This window comes from Lissotriton vulgaris, chromosome 7 (assembly GCF_964263255.1).
Source record: "Lissotriton vulgaris chromosome 7, aLisVul1.2, whole genome shotgun sequence".
In the NCBI taxonomy this organism is placed as follows: Eukaryota; Metazoa; Chordata; class Amphibia; order Caudata; family Salamandridae; genus Lissotriton; species Lissotriton vulgaris.
In genome coordinates this window covers 1,146,269,609-1,146,291,243 of record NC_141695.1, presented here as the reverse complement: position 1 = coordinate 1,146,291,243, position 21,635 = coordinate 1,146,269,609, and positions in this window count along the sequence as shown.

Genomic DNA, 21,635 nt, shown 5'->3' with positions numbered 1-21,635 from the left:
TCAAAATCACATTACCAGGCTCGGTCCACTAGGTAGACCAGGAGCAACATGGCCGGTATTAGCCAGCTATACACCACATCCTGACATTGAAACAATGACAGGTCCTGAACTGTTAGTTAAGCTAAAACAGCTGATTAAAATACACAGGCAGTTGGTTCAATATGTCATGAGGACTTTAACAGTGCAACCATCAGTAAGAATTCCGCAGCACATCCCTAATCAAGGGAACACAAACAAAATTACACCACAGACTATACAGTCGGTTATTGGCAAATTACCAGCAAAACGAGAACAAATCCCGTTTTGGTTAGCTCAATAGAGGCAGTATTCCCTGATAGTACACCTCATGAGAAACACAGAATTCTGACACTCTGTTTACCATTGGGGATAGCACTACATGTGGAGGACTGTGACACTTGGGGTACAGTCTTTGCTTCAATCTACACAAAAACACATGGTGTTCCGTCTATGGCGGTAATACCAGACGTTCTGAGATAGATTCAAAATGAATACGGTCCAGAACCGGCGTTAAATCTAGGTATGAAATTACTGAAAGATTTCAAACAGGTCTCAGCTATATTGTTAGCAAAAATGAAAAGAAACAGATATAACTGAGCAACCGTATGAGCTTGCCTGAATTATTGAAAAATCCTATGAAGAACTAGGTAGAGCTAGTTTGGGTGAGAAACCAGTAAAACCCCAACTAACTGAAAATGCTGAAAAAGTTTTTATTAAAAATAATCTCACTACTCCAAAGAAAAAGTGGGAAAACAGCAAACAGACACTTCTTAGAGAGAAGCATTCACAGTCCAGAGGAAGGTCTCCTCAGCAGGAGCTCTCTGAAAAAAGTTACAACCTTAGAAATAGGGATAATTTGAGAAAACCTAATAGATATCAAGATAATGATACACGTTCCTCTCGTACCTTTCAGACTTCCTCGCAGATATCCGAAAGAAGAGGACGATCAGAACAAAAAGAAGAATGCGTGAAGTCCAAAGACGAACAACACGTTCCAAAAAATAAGAAAACACAATTCACCAAAAAGAAAGTAGCAAGTCAAAAAATCTGAAATGCCAAGGATTTTGAGGACACAGCTCAGTGTACTGAGACAGTGGACTTGAATGAAAGTATCCAAGTTGAAACTGCAGATGCCAGGGTTAGTGTACCACATAAGTTATATGAAGTAACACGCCGGATGGAGGGGGACAAACCAAGAAAAATTAGAGCACTCTTTTGGGAGAAGCTCTTTAAGGGTTATGACATCCTACTAGCTGAACAAGACTGGCCACCTGAATTTGTCAGGGAGTGCCCACATGGGCAAGATTTAATTATGCCAGCCTTCTCAAATCATATTCCAATTCATAAAAAATACACATATGCCAGAAAATGGGCTGTGGCCCAGGCCCCAGCATTATACAAAAATTGGTAGGATATGATGAGGATTCCCCTCACCATAAAATCCAGTTGAAAACTCACCAACAATGCAAAGGCAATATCCTGTAAAACAGGAAGCTAAAAAACAGGTCAGGAAGATTTAAAATCAACTTGAATACCAAGGGGTGATTGAAACATGCACCTCATCAATGAACAACCCTTTGTTTCCTGTCTCCAAACCAGATAATTCATATTGTCTAGTTTTGGATTACAGACATCTAAACTCTTGTTGCAAAACATTTGCCGTACAAAATGCACATAGTGCAGCACTGATGAATAACATTGTGCGCAACAAATATAAAACTACATTAGATATCTCAAATGGTTTCTTCTGTCAAAACATTGCACCAGAAAGCAAGTATTTGACCGCTTTCTCAATAATGGGGACACAGCAACAATTTTGCCATCTCCCCCAGGGATTCAAGAATAGTCCAGGGTTATTTTCAGCCAGAGTAACGGAGTTACTACAAATGTACGATGATGAGGCATTATCTTATGTCGATGACATCTATCTTACAGACAATGATTTGGACGTGCACTTGAAAAGGGTGAACACCTTAATACTTGGGTTCGCCTCTGAAGGGTATAATTTCAATTTTAAGAAATCACGAATTGCCCACCTCAATGACCTATTTTTTGGATATGAATTATCAAGTGAAGGAAAAAGCATGGCAGCAAACTTCTTAGAGAAATGTGTGCTGCTCCAACCTCAAAAAACACTGAAAAACTTACCGTTGATTCTAAGTTTCCTGAATTTTGGAAGAACTTATGTTCTAAATTACGCAGAAAGGGTTAAACCTCTTTATGAACTAATCAAACCTGATTTCAAAGCAACTAATTGGACACAAAAACACACAGAAATTTTGCGTTCAGTGCAAACAGACATGTTAGCAAAAACACAGTTACAAACACGTGACAAAGTGCGCAATCTCTTAATCTGAATCCTCCCAGGAAGATGCGGATTCACATACCTAACCTTTAAAGAGACGGTACCAATAGCATACAAGTCACACTTGTTCACACAAGCTGAAATTAAATTCACTTCAACAGAAAAGATACTGACAGCGGTTCAGACTGCTGTAGCAAAAGAAAGAGCCCTCGCACAGGGTAAACGCATTAAAATTGTTACACCTGTACCTGCCTTAGAGGCAGTGACAAAAGCAAGCATTCCAAATGCAAAAGCGCTACATCCGAGATGTATACAATGGGTTAATTCTCTTGCTTCAACAGATGTTGAATACGTTTTTGATCCATATTTAAAAACACAAGAATTCCTACAATACGAATTAGAATGTCCTGTGCAGACTGAAATTCTGCCACTAGAACATTACGGCTGTATAATCTATACAGACGGATCAGCACAACCAGCAATTGGGGGTAAACAAGCCTATAGTGCTGCGTGAGCAATTGTTAAAGGTCACTGGCTCGAAGGTAAATTCAGACCTATGGTCACTATGACTCAATCACTCGGAGACTGTGCAGCTCAGCGAGCTGAACTACAGGCTTTCAAGATGGCACTTGAAAATACCGATCGCGAAACCCCATACTTATAGTGTGTGATTCGTATTACTGCGTCCAATCTTACAACGAATACTTGCTGAACTGGGTTCAGAACTGCTTCAAAGATGCAAAAGGTGGCACAATTAAGCATAAAATGCTTTGGGAACAAGTAGTTCTTTTATAGAAAGCACTACAAAAGACTCACATGATTCACTTACTGAGTCATCAGCGTGATGACATGAAATGAAAAGAGATTTTGTAAAGCGCGAACTGCCACTCCTAACGGAGTCTTCTGGCGTTGTAGGCAACAACAGATCAAGTGGATGACATAAGCCTAAATTAGCTTTTGGCAGCAAGCATCTGACAGACCAAATATCAACTTCTTTAACAGTTTTCTGAACTGCTCCTCATGTTCCATGGCTCTAAGCTCCTTGGGCATGCGGTTCCATGCTTTGGCTCCCAAGACAGTCGCTTATCTTTCGCCTCTAGTGACTAACCTAAATGCTGGAACACTGAGCAGGTTAGCAATGGTTGACCTTAATGTCCTTACAGTGGTGTAATACCTAAATCTTGCTAAACGATATCCTGGGCCTAGGTGACGATGGGCTCTAAAAGCTGTCAATAGGAGTTTGAACAAGACCCTCTTACAGACCTGAAGCCAGTGAAGGCTGCTGAAGCTGACGCTCTGCGTGGTAGTCCTAAAACCAGTCTGTCCACTGCGTTCTGGACTACCTGTAGTCTCCTCAGGATGGTTTTGTTGGTTCCTGCAAGGAGACTATTGCAGAAGTCCAGTCTCGATGATATGAGGGACCCTGCTACAGTCTTTTTAGCCGCCAGGGGAATGAAATTAAAAAACTTTCTCAGAGTTTTTATGAACCCAAAACAGGTCCCGGTCAATTTCAAAACATGGGGCTTGAAAGAAAGGGCAGAGTCAAACCACTCATGAACACAGTGTTCACGTTGAAGGGAATTCATTGGCTGATGAGGCTGCAAAGGCAGCTGTGCAAACGGCTTCCGTAGCTGCAATCACTCGTTCAAAAACAAAAATAGACAACAAAATAATGCAAGCTGTCACTGCTTCAATAAAAGACAATGGTAAGACACTTCCGAAAGGCTTTCCAGTAAAATACTAATATATAACTGATACAAACAATGTTCCTTTTGCTCGAATCCCTGGAGTGGGGGATAGGGCAATCCCAAACATGGAACATAGGTTAGGACTGATCTTAGCAGCACATGAAGGACTCGCATCTGCACATGCAGGAGTTTCAGCCACAGTGTCACTATTAAAACAGAGATATTGGTGGCCGTGCATGAGAAAACAAACTACAAACTATGTTCTAGAATGTGAGATCTGCCAAAAAATGAAAGTTTCTACAGTGAAACGACCTGCGCAGACGCCCCTTCTGATTTCAGATAATCCATTAGCATGTGTTTACCTGGACCACTGTGATCCCTTACAGAGGTATGGTAACTATAAATATATCATGGTCACAGTGGATTCCTGCGCAAGAATAATTTGGATGTGGCCCCAGCGCTCGGCTGACGCCAGAACTGTTATAAAGGATTTGCGAGTCTTTATAGGCACATACGCAATTGGCACGCTACATTCTGACCAGAGTCCTGCGTTTAGCTCAAAAGCTTACAAGGAGGCAATGGCTAGCTTGGGCGTTGCATTGCGGTTTTCGAGTCCCTTCCATCCTGAGGGAAATGGGGTAGTGGAAAGAAAAAACCATGACATAAAGCAACCTATAACAGCTAGGGTATTAGGTTCGGGTGACGGGTGGGTCAAACATCTAAATAGTGTCCAACGTAGTCTTAACAACCTGCCAAGATATTCTCTGGGGGGAATCACTCCATATGAACTACTATTTGGTACTAGAATGCTTATCCAGGACCTTGATTGTCAAACTTCAGTGGTAGAACAAAAACCCTTTGATGTCAAAGACCATTTGGCTGTTTTACAGGACTTAAATGAAACAAGAAGAAGTCTGCGTAACACAATACAAAGCCCAACGACCACTGAAGAAAAACCACCTCTCCCAGCAAGACCTGTCTGGATTCCAAAGATCGGGGATCTACTCAGGGAAAAGATTGCGGTAAAGAAGGAATTGGGTCTTCTTATAGAAAAGCAGTACCTGTCTTAGCAATTCTTGGAACAAGATCAGTGTTACTACCGCCGCTTGCTGGAAAAAGGGAGAACAGAACAGTATCAATTGACCTAGTAGAACCACATTATGTGGCCGATAATAAGTAGTAGGCCCAGTGGACTTCCAAGAAGTAGTAGATGACCAAATCTGGCCACTATTCAAGAGGTTCAAACTGAAAGACTTATCACCTTTGATAAACCTGCAGTGAGAAAAGAAGGACTTTTCAATACAGCCCTGGAACTCATCTCTCTTGATACCCAAATATCAGTTCATCAAGAAACTCCTGTCTACAATGATGTAGCATCTGACTATACAAACATGGCAAAGGAGGAAGCTACTGCAGTGATTTCAAAGAATCTGGATGCAATACCGACTATTGACAGAACTACCTCTGGCTATTTTATCAACTACGATAACTTTTCTGAGGATCCCAGTGAACCTGAGACTACGCCAGTACATAATACTTTTAAAGAAAAAATAACAGAACTCTTTCATCAACTGGGAAAAACTTATCTGGTTTCAACATGGGTTGAATTTTGGATTGTTTTAGGTGTGCTTTTTCTCCTGATCTGGCTCATTCTGGTATTAAGTTTGGGCAAAATAATAGATGGAAAATATAGTACAATGGGCACAGCAAGTCAGAACATCAACTTACTCCTGCAACCTTACAAATCCTCTCATTGTGAATGAAGAGACTTGTCATCAGTGAACATCACAGCCATTCCTGGTGGTAAAGCATGGGACACAACTGATTATGACATTTATGGCCAGGTCGAACTGTTAAAGATGTTACACCAGTTTAAGGTTTCTTTGTGTGACTTTGGCTCACCCAGCACATTTTCTGATGATTGGGACTTTGAAACTGTTAATAATATGATGTCAGACTTAGAAATGTCAGCAAAATTTCAAAGGTTGCAACAAGGGGGTTCCTGGACTGTTCCTAAGCGTGACTGAGGGAAAGATTAGCTGGCGTGACCAAAGGTGTAAATGTGACACCCAAGGGCATCCATTTTGTTGGATGGATTGGCCTCACACACCCCGAAGGATGTCATGCTTCATCATTGGCGGTTGCTCCTCGTCGGGGAGGCGGTGCAATCCCCGACGGGCTCACCTCAAAGAGGGGCTCTTTGGCGGAGATCTTTTTCCAACTGCCTTATGGTGAGGTGCGGGTGTGTGGGCAGGGTGGTATGTGATAGTGATAAAGGGATATTAAAATGTAGCTAAGGGTACCGGAATTAACTTTATTCTGGGGGTCCCTCGCTGCAGTTAAAAACAAGGGGCTAGCTCACTAGGAGTCAACGAGTAAATTCAGGTGAACCTAGATGGGGCTAGTAGTGCAAAACGGTCGACATGTTTCTCGCAGTGGGCAGTAGTAACCCGCGATTCATCAGGACCTATAAAAGGTGATTAACCACATGCTGGTGTCATGTGTGGGTTTGTGTGTATATTACCTCTGTGAGAGTTGTCCTATGCCTAAGTATGGAAAGGAGATAAAACAACAATGGTTAAAACAATCTGCAAAAAATGCAAAATTGGTCACGCCAATGGGGAAGAATTGTGAAAAGCGTGGCATGCTGTAGGTGTACTTGTGGTTCAAGTAACAATCAACACATGCCTGAGTGGTTAAGTATGCCAACTGTCTGTAGTATGGCGTACACAACAATCACTAAGTGGGTGAAGTGGGTATTCCTGTGAAGTGTGAGGAGGTTTTTTAAAAAAATTATATATACAAAGGAATCACATGCAGTAGCTAAGCAAGCTCTATAGTGCAACTGGGTTCATACCCTGTGAAGGTATCAGTAAGTAGCAGGGGGAGACACCCATTAAAACATGATGATTATAACATGAGCAAATTGCACATACACTCCGACTTAAGGGAGCCACAGTTCTAACAAACATTCCCATTATCCACTCACCTATTTATCAAGAACTAACTGCCACATGAGGGGTCGGCGGGATGAGGCATCAGGGATGAGTCATAAAGTCAAGACTGGGTTGGGATTTAAAACAAAACAACACAGCCAGGCGAGCATTAATGAACTAGCAGTGTCTACTACTTCGAGTGGCTCCCAGCCTAGAGCCCTTTTGTCCCGCTGGAGCACTCACCTCTGATCTCCTGCGCCCCGGCTGCTTGACCTACCCTTCTCCGCCGAGCTCGAGTAGATGTGAGAGCTCGGCGGGAAGGGTTATTTACATTACTTGCAGCGAATCACCACGGAGCGAGCGTCCCCGCCTATCTGCGGGTCACGTGGTTACCGCCGTTCGTGGGGCGGACATTTTAAGCTAGTCAGTCTATGGCTTTCGTTAGACTGAGTTGTGTGTCCGCGCGCCTTATAGCTGTATATAGTGCATCAGGAGCCCGTTGTTCCGGGTATTGGAGCGCGTGGGAGTTGGATTGCAAGAAAGTTAAACCTTGCTTATTTGTCGGCAATGTGTAGAGGTGGCCTCGCGATACTAGAGAGTGTTTCGGCGGCCATGATTAGATGGTGTCACAGCGCTAAAGCCCCTGGGTGAGTCACGTGATTACCGTCGTTTAGCGGGCGGACATCTTAAACTAGTGGGTCTAACACATTAGATGGGTTTAATGTGCAGGGTCATTGATATAATGTATCAGCCAGATATCAAGCCCCTGTGGTGCTGTGGCATTAGTTTTGTTCGTGATGTGGACAATGTAGGGGCTGGTGGAAGCCCTTATTAGAGTGTTGTTATTGCAAATATACTATGCCAGATGTGCCCATAGGTGGAAATGTAGGGGGGGGGGGAAAGATTATCATTACAGATAGCAGCCCAAAGCTGGATGTGGGGCTGCCTGGAATGGTTTGCAACGGTGTACAAAAATGGGGTTGCAATAGCTCATAGCGAATGCCAAGGGATATCTTCATTGAGTCCCAGTCTGTCAGAGGATAGACGGTGGACCCATCTCTGTTCCTTCCTAAAAAGGACATTCTTTGGGCAATTGGGGCTAGACTCGATTATTACCCACTTAACAGAGTCCTCATCATGGCCTTGGTCTACATAATGTTTACACATCTTTGTGTGTGTCCTTTTGCAGCGGAAGTTGCTCCGATGTTCAATGATCCTAGTTTTGATAGGGCGGGTTGTCATTCCGACATATTGCAAACCGCAAGGACACGTGAGGAGGTAAACGCAGTGTGAGGTGTTGCAATTAGTATGGTGCCTCAGCTCCCATGTAAAGGTCTCAGAGAGCTGTATAGTTTTAGCTGTCCGGGTGTACCGGCAGACTCCACACATACCGCAGGGATAGTGGCCCGTAACTGGGGGAAGCTGCCACAGTGTCTGTTGGGTGTCTTTTATCGCCTTCTTAGGTCGGGTGCTGATGAGAATATCTTTTAGGTTCTGCGACCTCTTGAAGGCAAACCTAGGGTCTTCCATGGTCAACTCACCCGTGCTCAATATTCCCCAATGATGTTTGATAGTCTTCCTGATTTGGTTAGACCTAGGGGTGAATGTTGTCACACATGTGATGGGTTGGTTCTCAGTAAGGACCTTTTCCCGGTGCTCAAGCAGTGCCTCGCGATTGTTGTTCCTTGCCCGTTTCTTGGCTCTCAGAACATCGCTTTTGGGATAACCCCTGTCAAGAAGGTTCCTGGACAAGATTGTAGATTCCTTTTTATAATCACGCACATCGCTGCAATTGCGCCTAATCCGCAAGAATTGCCCAAAGGGCAAATTAGTGCGCAAGGCCTTCGGATGGTGACTTTTATAGTGTAAGAGACTGTTGCGGTCAGTGGGTTTCCGATACATGGTAGTGCTTATTGACCCCTCGTCTAGTCTGATTGTTAGATCCAGGAAAGCGATCTCCTTGGGTGATGAGGTCATGGTGAATTTCAAATGCGGGTTCAAAGCATTGACCCACTCTAAAAACGCTTCCTGGGAAGTTGCCGGCCCTTTCCACAAGATCAGGATGTCGTCAATAAAACGTTTCCACATTTTAATGTTATTGCGGAAAGGATTGGACTCATGGTCTATGTGTGTATTTTCAAACTTGGCCATGTAGAGACAGGCTACCGAGGGAGCAAAGGTACTACCCATAGAGGTGCCTTGGATCTGGTGGTAGAATTTGCCCTTAAATTCGAAAAAAATTTCTGTAAGCGCTAGGGTGGCGCATTCCAAGACAAAAGATTGCGGAGTGTCTGAAGTCCAATTCTCCTGACTGAGTCTCTCCTCAATTACCTCCAGAGTGGCCCTCTGAGGAATGTTTGTGTAGAGGGCCTCTACGTCCAAGGTGATCAACAGATCAATCTCCTCAGCGTGCTGGACATTGTCCAGGATGCGTAACACGTCTGTGGTGTCCTGGATGTAGGAGGGGATGTTTTTGACAAGGGGTTGCAGAAAGTGATCACAAAATTGTGAAAGGGGCTCCAGGACTGAGTCTATCCCTGAGACGATTGGTCTCCCCGGTACCGGTCTGGTTGCTTTATGAATCTTTGGTAAGATGTAAAAATAGGGGACCCTCGGGTCCTTTTTGATGAGGAAATCTGCCTCCTTTCTCGTGATCCATTGATCACATTCTGCGCTTGTGACTAGACTCGTAATGGTAGTTAGTAAGCGCTGGGTTGGATCGTTAGGGATGGGGGTATAGTACTTATGGTTGCCCAGTTGTCTATTGCATTCTGTCTCATAGTCTTTGGTGTTCATGAGAACAGTGGCGCCGCCTTTGTCCGCTTGTTTTATAGTGATCAGAGGATCATCAGCCAGTGATCTCAAGACTGTCATCTCATCCCTGGAGATATTGCAGTGTGGTGTGTGTCTGTTCAATTTAGAGATATCTTTCAACACCGCTTGTTCGAATGTGAGCACCTCCGAGGGGACCATTCCATTGTGTGGTGTGAACGTAGATGGATTATGTAGTCCAGAGTCATCTATCTGTTCGCTGGGTTTGCCTTCAAAGAAGGCTTTTAACCTGACTTTTCTGAAGAACGACTTCAATTCCCTAGTCTCTTGGAAATGATCAATCTTAGGTGTCGGTACAAATCCTAGACCTTTTTGAAGTACCTCCACTTCTTTTTGTGAGAGGAGACGGTCAGAGAGATTGACCACGAGGCTTACTGTGGTCCTGATCGGCTCGTGCTCCTTGTGTCCATCCCTTGTGGGCGTGGTTCCTCCCATTGCACCCTCTTTTCTGGTGCGTTCCCTCTTTTTCGCCCTCGCCCTCTGCCCCAGCCTCTGCCTAAAAAAGGAGGGTGTGCAGGGTTTTGAGGGGGGTAGAACGGGGGGTACTGGGGGGCAAACGGGGGTTGGAAATGGGGGAACTGGGGATATTGCCAAAAGGGAGGGGGCCCGGTGAGGGGTCCTTGGTTAGGATAGTTAGGGTAACTTTGTTGCCCTCGGCCCCTTCCTTTTCTAGCTCTGGGCGGCATTTGTGCTGCACCATTTTCTCCACTGCTATCGGAGCCGCTGTTAGAGCCCCTTCTGGAGGAGTTATTGCTGGAGTCCGAGTTATAGTCTGTATTCTGGTTGGTCCCTGGGGGCACATAGTCATCCTTCAGGTATGGATAGACCTTCTCTTTAGAGAATTTCTTGATGTCCTTTTGCAACTTAGCAACCTTTTGGTTCATCAGAAATTCTTTGTGTTCTGCCATCTCTTTGTTAATTTCCGCTAGTTTTGTCTTAAAGCCAGGATTTTGTACCGCTGATTTCAAGGCCGCTTCAGCTGCTTGTATTCTCACTAGAAGTGCGTCTGCTAGGCGTTTGGCTGTGTTGACTATCAGGATGAGGAGGTCGTGTGTACACTTCCATGCCACCTGTGACCACTCTACCTTAAATTGACCGTCCTCCCAGAAAATCCTTGGGAAGTTCCTAACGATCAGCCCATTAGGTGCTATCTTGGCTTTAAAATATTGGGCCATCATCGTGCCGTGGATGGTTATCCTTATCCATTCCCGCTTTAGATCTGATAGGGATTGCCACTCTGTGGTATTACTCCCCGTGGCTGGTTCAGTGTCGATACCAAACAAAGATGGTATCCTCATGATAGCTGCTGCATCCTCCTCACCAAAACTCAGTCCTTGACCTTCCATAGTGGAAAAGTCAAGGGTGGCTGGTCTCGGCGGAGTGGAGTCCTTCACAGAAGGTAGGGAAGGGTGGAGGAAAGGGGAAAAAAAAAAAAAAAAAAAAGGGAAGGTTCCAAATGCCGGAATAGGCTCTGGACCTGGTGTGACCCACCTATTAGGTATGGGGTCAACAAGTTCGGGGGATCTGAACAATCTAACCCGCCTCGAGGAAACTCCCACGGTGTGAACCGTGCTCGAGTATTTTCAAATGGAAGGGAGAAGGGAGATCACTTGATCAACGGGCACCATTTACCACTCGAGGGAGTGGAAGGTCCAGTCACAGTGTGTGCCCGTGTCAATGGTTGCAACAAGGGGGTTCCTGGACTGTTCCTAAGCGTGACTGAGGGAAAGATTAGCTGGCGTGACCAAAGGTGTAAATGTGACACCCAAGGGCATCCATTTTGTTGGATGGATTGGCCTCACACACCCCGAAGGATGTCATGCTTCATCATCGGCGGTTGCTCCTCGTCGGGGAGGCGGTGCAATCCCCGACGGGCTCACCTCAAAGAGGGGCTCTTTGGCGGAGATCTTTTTCCAACTGCCTTATGGTGAGGTGCGGGTGTGTGGGCAGGGTGGTATGTGATAGTGATAAAGGGATATTAAAATGTAGCTAAGGGTACCGGAATGAACTTTATTCTGGGGGTCCCTCGCTGCAGTTAAAAACAAGGGGCTAGCTCACTAGGAGTCAACGAGTAAATTCAGGTGAACCTAGATGGGGCTAGTAGTGCAAAACGGTCGACATGTTTCTCGCAGTGGGCAGTAGTAACCCGCGATTCATCAGGACCTATAAAAGGTGATTAACCACATGCTGGTGTCATGTGTGGGTTTGTGTGTATATTACCTCTGTGAGAGTTGTCCTATGCCTAAGTATGGAAAGGAGATAAAACAACAATGGTTAAAACAATCTGCAAAAAATGCAAAATTGGTCACGCCAATGGGGAAGAATTGTGAAAAGCGTGGCATGCTGTAGGTGTACTTGTGGTTCAAGTAACAATCAACACATGCCTGAGTGGTTAAGTATGCCAACTGTCTGTAGTATGGCGTACACAACAATCACTAAGTGGGTGAAGTGGGTATTCCTGTGAAGTGTGAGGAGGTTTTTAAAAAAAATTATATATACAAAGGAATCACATGCAGTAGCTAAGCAAGCTCTATAGTGCAACTGGGTTCATACCCTGTGAAGGTATCAGTAAGTAGCAGGGGGAGACATCCATTAAAACATGATGATTATAACATGAGCAAATTGCACATACACTCCGACTTAAGGGAGCCACAGTTCTAACAAACATTCCCATTATCCACTCACCTATTTATCAAGAACTAACTGCCACATGAGGGGTCGGCGGGATGAGGCATCAGGGATGAGTCATAAAGTCAAAAGCAAAATTTCAAAAACATGAACACCTAGAAGGTTCAACAAGTTATGAAGAACTGTATTGTTATAATCATTTTGGTCACCATTGTTGGACAGGCCACATGAAGGGCTCGCTCCCTCCCCGCATGACAGGGCCCGGACACCGGCTCTCCAGGTGCTACCAACAGACGCCACCCGCAAACCGTCCCCTACGGGACTCCTGCTCCCGGACATCTCTGTATCACTGGCCCGGGCCACTGTCAACACCATTGCCCGGCCCGGCCGCCATCTTGCACACTGCACCACGAGGCCACGTGGCCTCAGCTCGACCCTAACCCTGGGCCTGGCCAGGCCCCGACATCCCGGCACCACCATCCACCCAGGAGGTGAACGGACCACTTGGCAGGTCAATGGGAGAAAGAAGTGTCGATGGCTCTCCCCCGCCAGGTGCCAATCGCCCCCAGCCTCCCCGGGCGCTGGCTCCACCCCCCTGCTGGGTGTCTGGACTCCCTCATCCCGGACCTCCCGACCTCCAAGTGCGAGGGTCCGGACATCAAAGGGCGCCAGACCTATAACTGGGGCAGCTCCAGAGCAGGAAGGCAGTTGTATCCTGGAGTCGTGAGACACCTAGAAGAACTCATCCTTGACGGACTGTTGGCGCTGCCGCAGCCCTGCCTTGCGAACTGTCGTCCTGCCTGCTGGCGCTGCCGCGGCCTTCTGCAACCTTCATCCTCGTCGGGACCTGCTGGCGCTGCCGCGGCCCGTTACCATCTACGACCTCCTCGGGACCTGCTGGCGCTGCCGCGGCCCGGTACCATCTACGATCTCCTCGGGACCTGCTGGCGCTGCTGCGGCCCGACCTCCTAGAACGCCGAGCTCGAGGATTGAGAGCTACCATCATTTCATCTACTACCAATTTGTAACAAGACTGTCCCGCTACCCCCTTCTCCTTCCAAGAGACTAAGAACCGAGGGGACCCCTGTGTCCAGACCTCCTTGTACCATACTACCGTACTTCAAGATTTGCTTATAAAGAACGTTAAACCTTATCTTTGTGTGGTGTCCATCTGTGGGGGGGAAGTTACTTGTCTGTACGATCGCCGGAGACGGCTCTCCCCGGAGACCTCTCCCCCTGTCCTCGGCCGACCCTCCAGGTCCCGTCTAACATTGGTGGCCAGCGGCGCGATCCGAACCAACGCGTAATCGTACAGAAAGTAACTCACCCCACGACTAAACCACAATGTCAACCAAAGAGAGCGGATCTACAGAGAAATTCCAAATGGAAAAACTGGAGGAATACAGCCATCGAGAATTAAAACAATTTTGTATGGAACTGGGCATTGCTACCACCGGTCTGAGCACAAAAGATGACTTTAAACACGCCCTAGAATCGTGGGCAGAAGCAAATGCCACCGGACCCCGGGATCAAAACATCGAAACACCGGAGACGAGCACCGCTCCGTCCGAAGAAAGGAGAGCGGGCCTCTCCCGGGAAGAGATCCAAGAACGAGAAAAAAGCAGACTGCACGAACTAGAGTTGGCACGGCTCAAGTTGGACGGAGAACTAAAACTAGCGGAACAAAAAATGAACCTAGAACACTTACGGCTCCGAGAAGAGCGGGAAGAAAAGCAAAGACAAAGAGAGCTCGAAGAAAAAAGACTGGCATACGAACACGAGCGCAAGCTAGCAGAGATAGAACTACGGAAGCAGAACAAAGACCTGGGGGTGCCCGAGCAACCGCGCACCCCAGGAGCTACAGAACCAAAAGTCCACATCCCCAAAGATGTCGTCCGAGAATATTTCCGAAACGACGACATACAACAGTGGTTCAAGGCCTACGAGATCGCCATGACCTCCCACCGGATCGATCGAAGTGACTGGGGAGCCGGTCTATGGGGGAGGTTCGTCAATGAAGGCAGCGATGCCCTGCTACAGCTCCCGGACCATCAAATGACGTCCTATGACCCCATGAAGGCCGCCCTCCTCACTCGATATGGGCTTACACCCGAAATGTACCGCCAGAGGTTCTGCGACTGCACCCGAATCCCGGGTACAACTTGGGTGGAATATGTGAACTATTTCAGCCGAGCCTTCGAGGGATGGATCAAGGGAAGCCACGTAACGACCTACGAGCAGCTCTTCAACCTCATTGTGTGGGAGCACCTCTCCAACAACTGCTTCGTCGAGCTCAGGGAGCACCTCCTCGACAGTAAATTGACTGATCCACGGCAGCTCGCCGCCGAGGCTGACCGATGGGAGAGCACCCGAGTGGGCCGGAGTGGGCCAAACGAACAGAACCGAAACAACCAAGGTCATCACCGTCCCCGAGGAGGAGGAGGAGGCCAGGGCCAGGGCAGAGACGGCGTCCCGGCCGCTCCCGCTACCAACACCCCGCCCCCGGCCGGCCGGGGTAACCCCCCGATGCGCCCGGGGTTCCGAGCCAATGTCACTTGTCACCGATGCCAGCGAGTCGGCCACTACGCCAGTGACCCGAACTGCCCAAAGAACCAGACTCCCGGGCCCCGCCAGGTAGCTGCCGCCACCCTAGGAGAAGAGCAAGTCTCCGAAGAGCATGAGGAATGCGAACAGGAGCAACCAGAGTGGGAACCGGCCGCCATGGTCCTGGCGTGCCTAGGGGGAAGAGACATGATCCCGCGGGCTCCCCTACCCGCCAACACCAGAAAATACAGCCAGTGGGTGAACATAAATGGGCGCAAGGCTGAAGCCCTGCGTGACACGGGGGCCAGTGTGACGGCCGTCCGCTGTCACCTGGTGACCCCGGAACAAATCCTGCCGAACGTCCTCTGCCCCGTCCGTTCAGCCGACAATTCTGAGAGCCTGTGTCGGATGGCCTGCGTCCCCTTCGAATGGGGAAGAGTATCCGGCATGTTGAAAGTGACTGTCCGAGATGATGCCCCCCTGGACTGTCTCCTGGGTAACGATCTCGAGAGTTCCCCGTGGGCCGCCGTGGAAAGAAGAGAGCACCTGGGGATGTTGGGCCTCCCGGACTGGGCCTGCGTAACCACCCGGTCCATGGCTGCCCGCACCATCCCCAGACCTGAAGAACCCGAATGGCCAGCACCTCCTCCCCCGATCGCTCCAGTGGGAGACGCCGACCCTACCGACCCCCCGGAACAAACCCAAGAAGGGCTCGCTCAGCCCCAAGACCTTCCAGATCTGGCTCAGTGGCGTCAAGAAGGGGGACCCACCCAGGAACAATTCCGTCAAGAGCAAAAGACCTGTCCCTCCCTCGAGGGACTGCGACAGCAAGCACTCGCCCAGAGCGCGGGGGATACCGCCGGGGCCCACTGGATCTATTGGGACAATGACCTATTGTACAGCGAACAAAGAATCGCGGAGTTGGGAGACGGTCGAGTGTTGGTGGTGCCCCTCCGCTTTAGAGACTTCCTGTTGAATTTGGCACACGATGTCCCCCTGGCTGGACACTTGGGACAGGACAAAACTTACAACCGCCTGGTGACCCACTTTTACTGGCCAAAAATGAGAAATGACGTCCTCAACCACTGCCGGTCCTGCCCCACTTGCCAGGCCAGCGGGAAGAGCGGCCGCAAACTCAAGGCACCCCTGCAACCATTCCCTGTTGTTACCACCCCGTTCGAAAAGGTGGGAATAGACATTGTGGGGCCCCTGGACCCCCGAACAGCACAAGGGCATCGTTTCATCCTCGTCCTGTTGGACCACGCCACCCGCTATCCCGAGGCCATCCCCCTTCGAACTGTAACAGCACCAGTGGTCGGCCGAGCCTTAATGGGGATCTTCTCCCGAGTGGGCTTCCCCCGGGAAGTCGTCAGCGACAGGGGCACAAACTTCATTTCAAAATATATGAAATCCCTCTGGCAGCAGTGCGGGGTCACCTACCGATTCAGAACCCCCTATCACCCGCAAGGAAACGGACTGGTTGAGCGGTTTAACCGCACACTCAAGGGAATGATTATGGGGTTGGAAGAGCCCCTACGCCGTCAGTGGGATGTGCTACTCCCGTGCCTCCTCTTCGCCTACCGAGACGTCCCCCAGAAGTCCCTCTGCTTCAGCCCCTTCGAACTCCTGTACGGACACCCCATTCGAGGGCCCCTCAGCCTAGTCAAAGAAGGTTGGGAAATGGCCCCCCTGAAGACCCCTCCAGACGTCTACAAGTACCTCCTGACCCTCCGCAATCAGACCAGACGATTCAGAGAGATCGCCAAAACCAATCTTGAGGCCAGTCAGGAGGACATGAAGAAATGGTACGATCAAAATGCCTCCTCCATCGAGTTCGAACCTGGCCAGCAAGTATGGGTGATGTCCCCCATCGAACCTTGTGCCTTGCAGGACAAATGGACGGGGCCCTTCAAGGTGGTCGAGCGCAAGAGCCCCGTCACCTATCTCATCGACATGGAATCTCCCCGGAACCCCCTCCGGGTCCTCCACGCCAACAGACTCAAACCCCACTTTGTGCGCTCGGAGCTCAGCCTGCTGATGGCCACAGACAGTGGAGCGGATGAAGACTCCGAGCCCCTCCCTGACCTACTGAGGACCCGTGAGAACGATGGTTCAGTGGACGGGGTCCGACTCTCCGATGCCCTGACCCCGGAGCAGCGCCAAGACTGTCGGGCTCTCCTGCTGCAATTTGCGACCCTATTCTCCCTCACCCCGGGGTCACCCCCTGGTGCTTGCACGACGTGGACACGGGGGACAGTCCCCCTATCCGACACCGGGCGTACCGTGTACCAGATCGGGTACGTGCCTGCATCCAGGAAGAAGTATCAAAAATGCTCACACTCGGAGTCATCGAACCTTCGGACAGCCCCTGGGCCAGCCCAGTCGTGCTGGTCCCCAAAGCTGCTGCCCCAGGCACCACCCCTGAGCTCCGATTCTGCGTCGACTATCGGGGGCTGAATGCTGTCACCCGGACCGACGCTCACCCCATTCCCCGAGCAGATGAGCTGGTCGACCGCATGGGGGCTGCCCGCTACCTCAGCATCTTCGACCTGACGGCGGGCTACTGGCAGATCGGCCTCACCCCCAGGGCCCAGGAGCGATCCGCTTTCTCCACCCCGGATGGACCCTACCACTTCAAAGTGATGCCATTCGGCATGAAAAACGCTCCAGCCACTTTTCAACGACTTGTGAACCAGGTATTGGCGGGCCTTGAAGAGTTCAGCGCCACCTACCTTGACGATATCGCGGTATACAGCCGCCACTGGTCAGACCACCTCCGCCACCTCCGAGAGGTCCTGCAGGCCCTCCAACACATCACAATCCTCCATCACAATCAAGGCCAGCAAATGCCAGATTGGCCAGGGGTCCGTGACCTACCTCGGACACCAAGTGGGAAGCGGTCTGGTGGCCCCACTCCAGCTCAAGATCGCTGCCATCCAGTCCTGGCAGCCCCCCGTAACGCAAACCGAGGTCCGGGCCTTCTTAGGGCTCACGGGATACTACCGGCGGTTTGTGAAGGACTATGGCAGCATTGTGGGGCCCCTCACAGAACTCACATCCAAGAAGCACCCAAAAATGGTCAACTGGACTCCAGACTGTCAAGCGGCCTTCGAGAAGCTGAAGGCCGCCATGTGCACCGCCCCTGTGCTCCAGGCTCCCGACTACAGCCGGGAGTTCATCGTCCAGACTGATGCCTCCGACCATGGCATTGGGGCCGTCCTCTCCCAGCTGAACCCCGAGGGAGTTGACCAACCAGTGGCCTTCATCAGCAGACGCCTACTGGCCCGAGAACAGCGCTGGAGCACCATCGAGAGGGAGGCCTTCGCAGTAGTGTGGGCCCTCAAGAAGCTCCGGCCCTACCTCTTCGGTACCCACTTTCGGGTGCAAACAGATCATCGCCCCCTGCAATGGCTAATGCAGATGCGGGGGGAGAATCCCAAACTATTGCGATGGTCCATCTCCCTGCAGGGGATGGACTTCACTGTGGAGCACCGACTTGGCCAGGATCACGCCAACGCGGATGGCCTGTCACGCTTTTTCCGCCTCGACGAGGAAAGTCCCCAAGAGGATGGGTGACTCTCCCCACCTTCAGCTGGGGGGGACGCATGTTGGACAGGCCACATGAAGGGCTCGCTCCCTCCCCGCATGACAGGGCCCGGACACCGGCTCTCCAGGTGCTACCCACAAAAGCCACCCGCAAACCGTCCCCTATGGGACTCCTGCTCCCGGACATCTCTGTATCACTGGCCCGGGCCACTGTCAACACCATTGCCCGGCCCGGCCGCCATCTTGGACACTGCCCCACGAGGCCGCGTGGCCTCAGCTCGACCCTAACCCTGGGCCTGGCCAGGCCCCGACATCCCGGCACCACCATCCACCCAGGAGTGAACGGACCACTTGGCAGGTCAATGGGAGAAAGAAGTGTCAATGGCTCTCCCCCGCCAGGTGCCGATCGCCCCCAGCCTCCCCGGGCGCTGGCTCCACCCCCCTGCTGGGTGTCTGGACTCCCTCATCCCGGACCTCCCGACCTCCAAGTGCGAGGGTCCGGACATCAAAGGGCGCCAGACCTATAACTGGGGCAGCTCCAGAGCAGGAAGGCAGTTGTATCCTGGAGTCGTGAGACACCTAGAAGAACTCATCCTTGACAGACTGTTGGCGCTGCCGCAGCCCTGCCTTGCGAACTGTCGTCCTGCCTGCTGGTGCTGCCGCGGCCTTCTGCAACCTTCATCCTCGTCGGTACCTGCTGGCGCTGCCGCGGCCCGTTACCATCTACGACCTCCTCGGGACCTGCTGGCGCTGCCGCGGCCCGGTACCATCTACGATCTCCTCGGGACCTGCTGGCGCTGCCGCGGCCCGACCTCCTAGAACGCCGAGCTCGAGGATTGAGAGCTACCATCATTTCATCTACTACCAATTAGTAACAAGACTGTCCCGCTACCCCCTTTTCCTTCCAAGAGACTAAGAACCGAGGGGACCCCTGTGTCCAGACCTCCTTGTACCATACTACCGTACTTCAAGATTTGCTTATAAAGAACGTTAAACCTTATCTTTGTGTGGTGTCCATCTGTGGGGGGGGAGTTACTTGTCTGTACGATCGCCGGAGACAGCTCTCCCCGGAGACCTCTCCCCCTGTCCTCGGCCGACCCTCCAGGTCCAGTCTAACAACCATTATTTGCACAAATCTGAAAATCCTAGAAATGTTTTTACTTATAACCAATGGGAACATTGTCTGACTCCGCCAAAGGGCAGCTCAAAAACATTTTATGAAAAGTTTCCATACCTCTCAGGTTTTAATGTTACAAATCCAGAAACTTTTTATTTCAAAAATGTGAATAAGACAGGAATGAAAACAATGTTGACCAACACCAAACAAATGTATTCTGCAAACTTTTATGCTCAGCTGTCTACATTAGGTTTTAACTTTTGGAATGACAACATTGAGACAAAAACTGTATGGGGCACAAAAGAATGGCAGGTGCAGGGGTTTAGAAGCCTTGTTCAGAGCCTGCATTCTACCAGAACAAATGATATTTTTGAATGAAACAGTTCCACAAACATCCTGTCTTGGCTTAGCTAAGATAAAAGATTCAAACAAACCGTCGATACCTAAACCGACACCTGACAGTAATAACACTTCAAATGAGGAGGTAGACGTAAAACAGATTTTAAAACACAACAGAACAGATCCTGATTGGAAACAATGGTTAATCTGGCCCATAGACACAAAAGACTGTCAAGATAGATTCATGAACAAAACAGAAGGGATCGAAATGAATAGGCCATATCCAAGATACTCCCAGAGACAACATCCAGGGATAGTCACCACATATAGTGTAGAAAAACTATGCCTTGATTGGCTACAGAAATCCACACTGCCAGAAATTAAACAACACTTATCTTTACTTAAAGAAGGCGTTGACTTACGAGACTTTTTACTTGGGCCTCGTAAACAACGTAAAAAAAGTTTCATATACGCCGGTATATACGCTGCATACAACAAAGCTTGGAAAATAACACAAATGGAAACTGCAGAACAAATACGAGAAATTGATCATATTCATTTAGAGAAAGCACTCTCTGTAGTGGACAATGGGTTAACGACTCTGTCCTCCAGAATTTATTCTTTGGACAGCATTGTATTATCTGCCATTAACATAATAGACCAGGACTTGCTAATGTTACAACATGGCCAGTCTCAATTACGTTCTATAATGCTGCTAGGCTGGACGTTACAAAATCTCTATTCAGGCTACGTGCCATTGAGTCTAATCAATACCACGTCATTGTTTACTGCCTTTAACCTTACAGATAAAAAAAATCCGTATGGCACAAAGAGGAGCAGACTATACGGTGCTGAGCATTGAAAAACTGGAAAGATTACCATTAAATGTTTCTGAGAAGCCTGTCATTGAATGGATAATACATGGCACCATCTCGATACCAGTGACGATTTTCCAATTTCAGTATTGTCTACAGCAAATACCAGCAGGCCTGTATGAAAGTTGGGTAAAGGATACATTAAGTCAACCTGGACTTTACCATACACACACAGATGTTGGAGTGGGGGAAAGGAGGTATTTCTAAGAAAAAAGAATTGTAAAAACTCACTAAGGGGTAGACTTTTATGTGAAGGTATTAATTTACATGGAGCCTGCGAAGGTTCTTTAAATAACCTTTCTTGCCACATGCACGGTACTCTAACGGCCGTGATAGACCCGATTTTCAGGCAGCTTTCCAATGGGAGCTACGTTATGCTCTATGATCACAGCTATTGTGGCATGTTGCCAGGTAAGGCCTATCTGGTTAGTGTGTCGGCCAGGGTCACTTGTTTTATGCAAATATTGTATCCCAAAAGTAATTCAGACAGGGAGACGGCGTTATGGCCTTCACTGAATATCTCTTCTATACAAATTGATACTTTAAGCAGAATGAAAGCCATTCTTTTGCAAAAAACTGTGACACTGACCTCGTCTAGAGAAACGTATGATCTGCAAGTTGCAAGGACTTCTGCAGAGATACATGCATTATTATCAACAAACTGCCCAGTGCATTACACAGAAATGTTAGGTCAAATCTTAAACATGTCTGATACCAGTGGCATCGCACATATATTTAAGACGATCTTTTCAGGACTGTTAACACCTTTTGAAGCAGTCCTCAGCATTTTTCCAAATTTCGTGAACT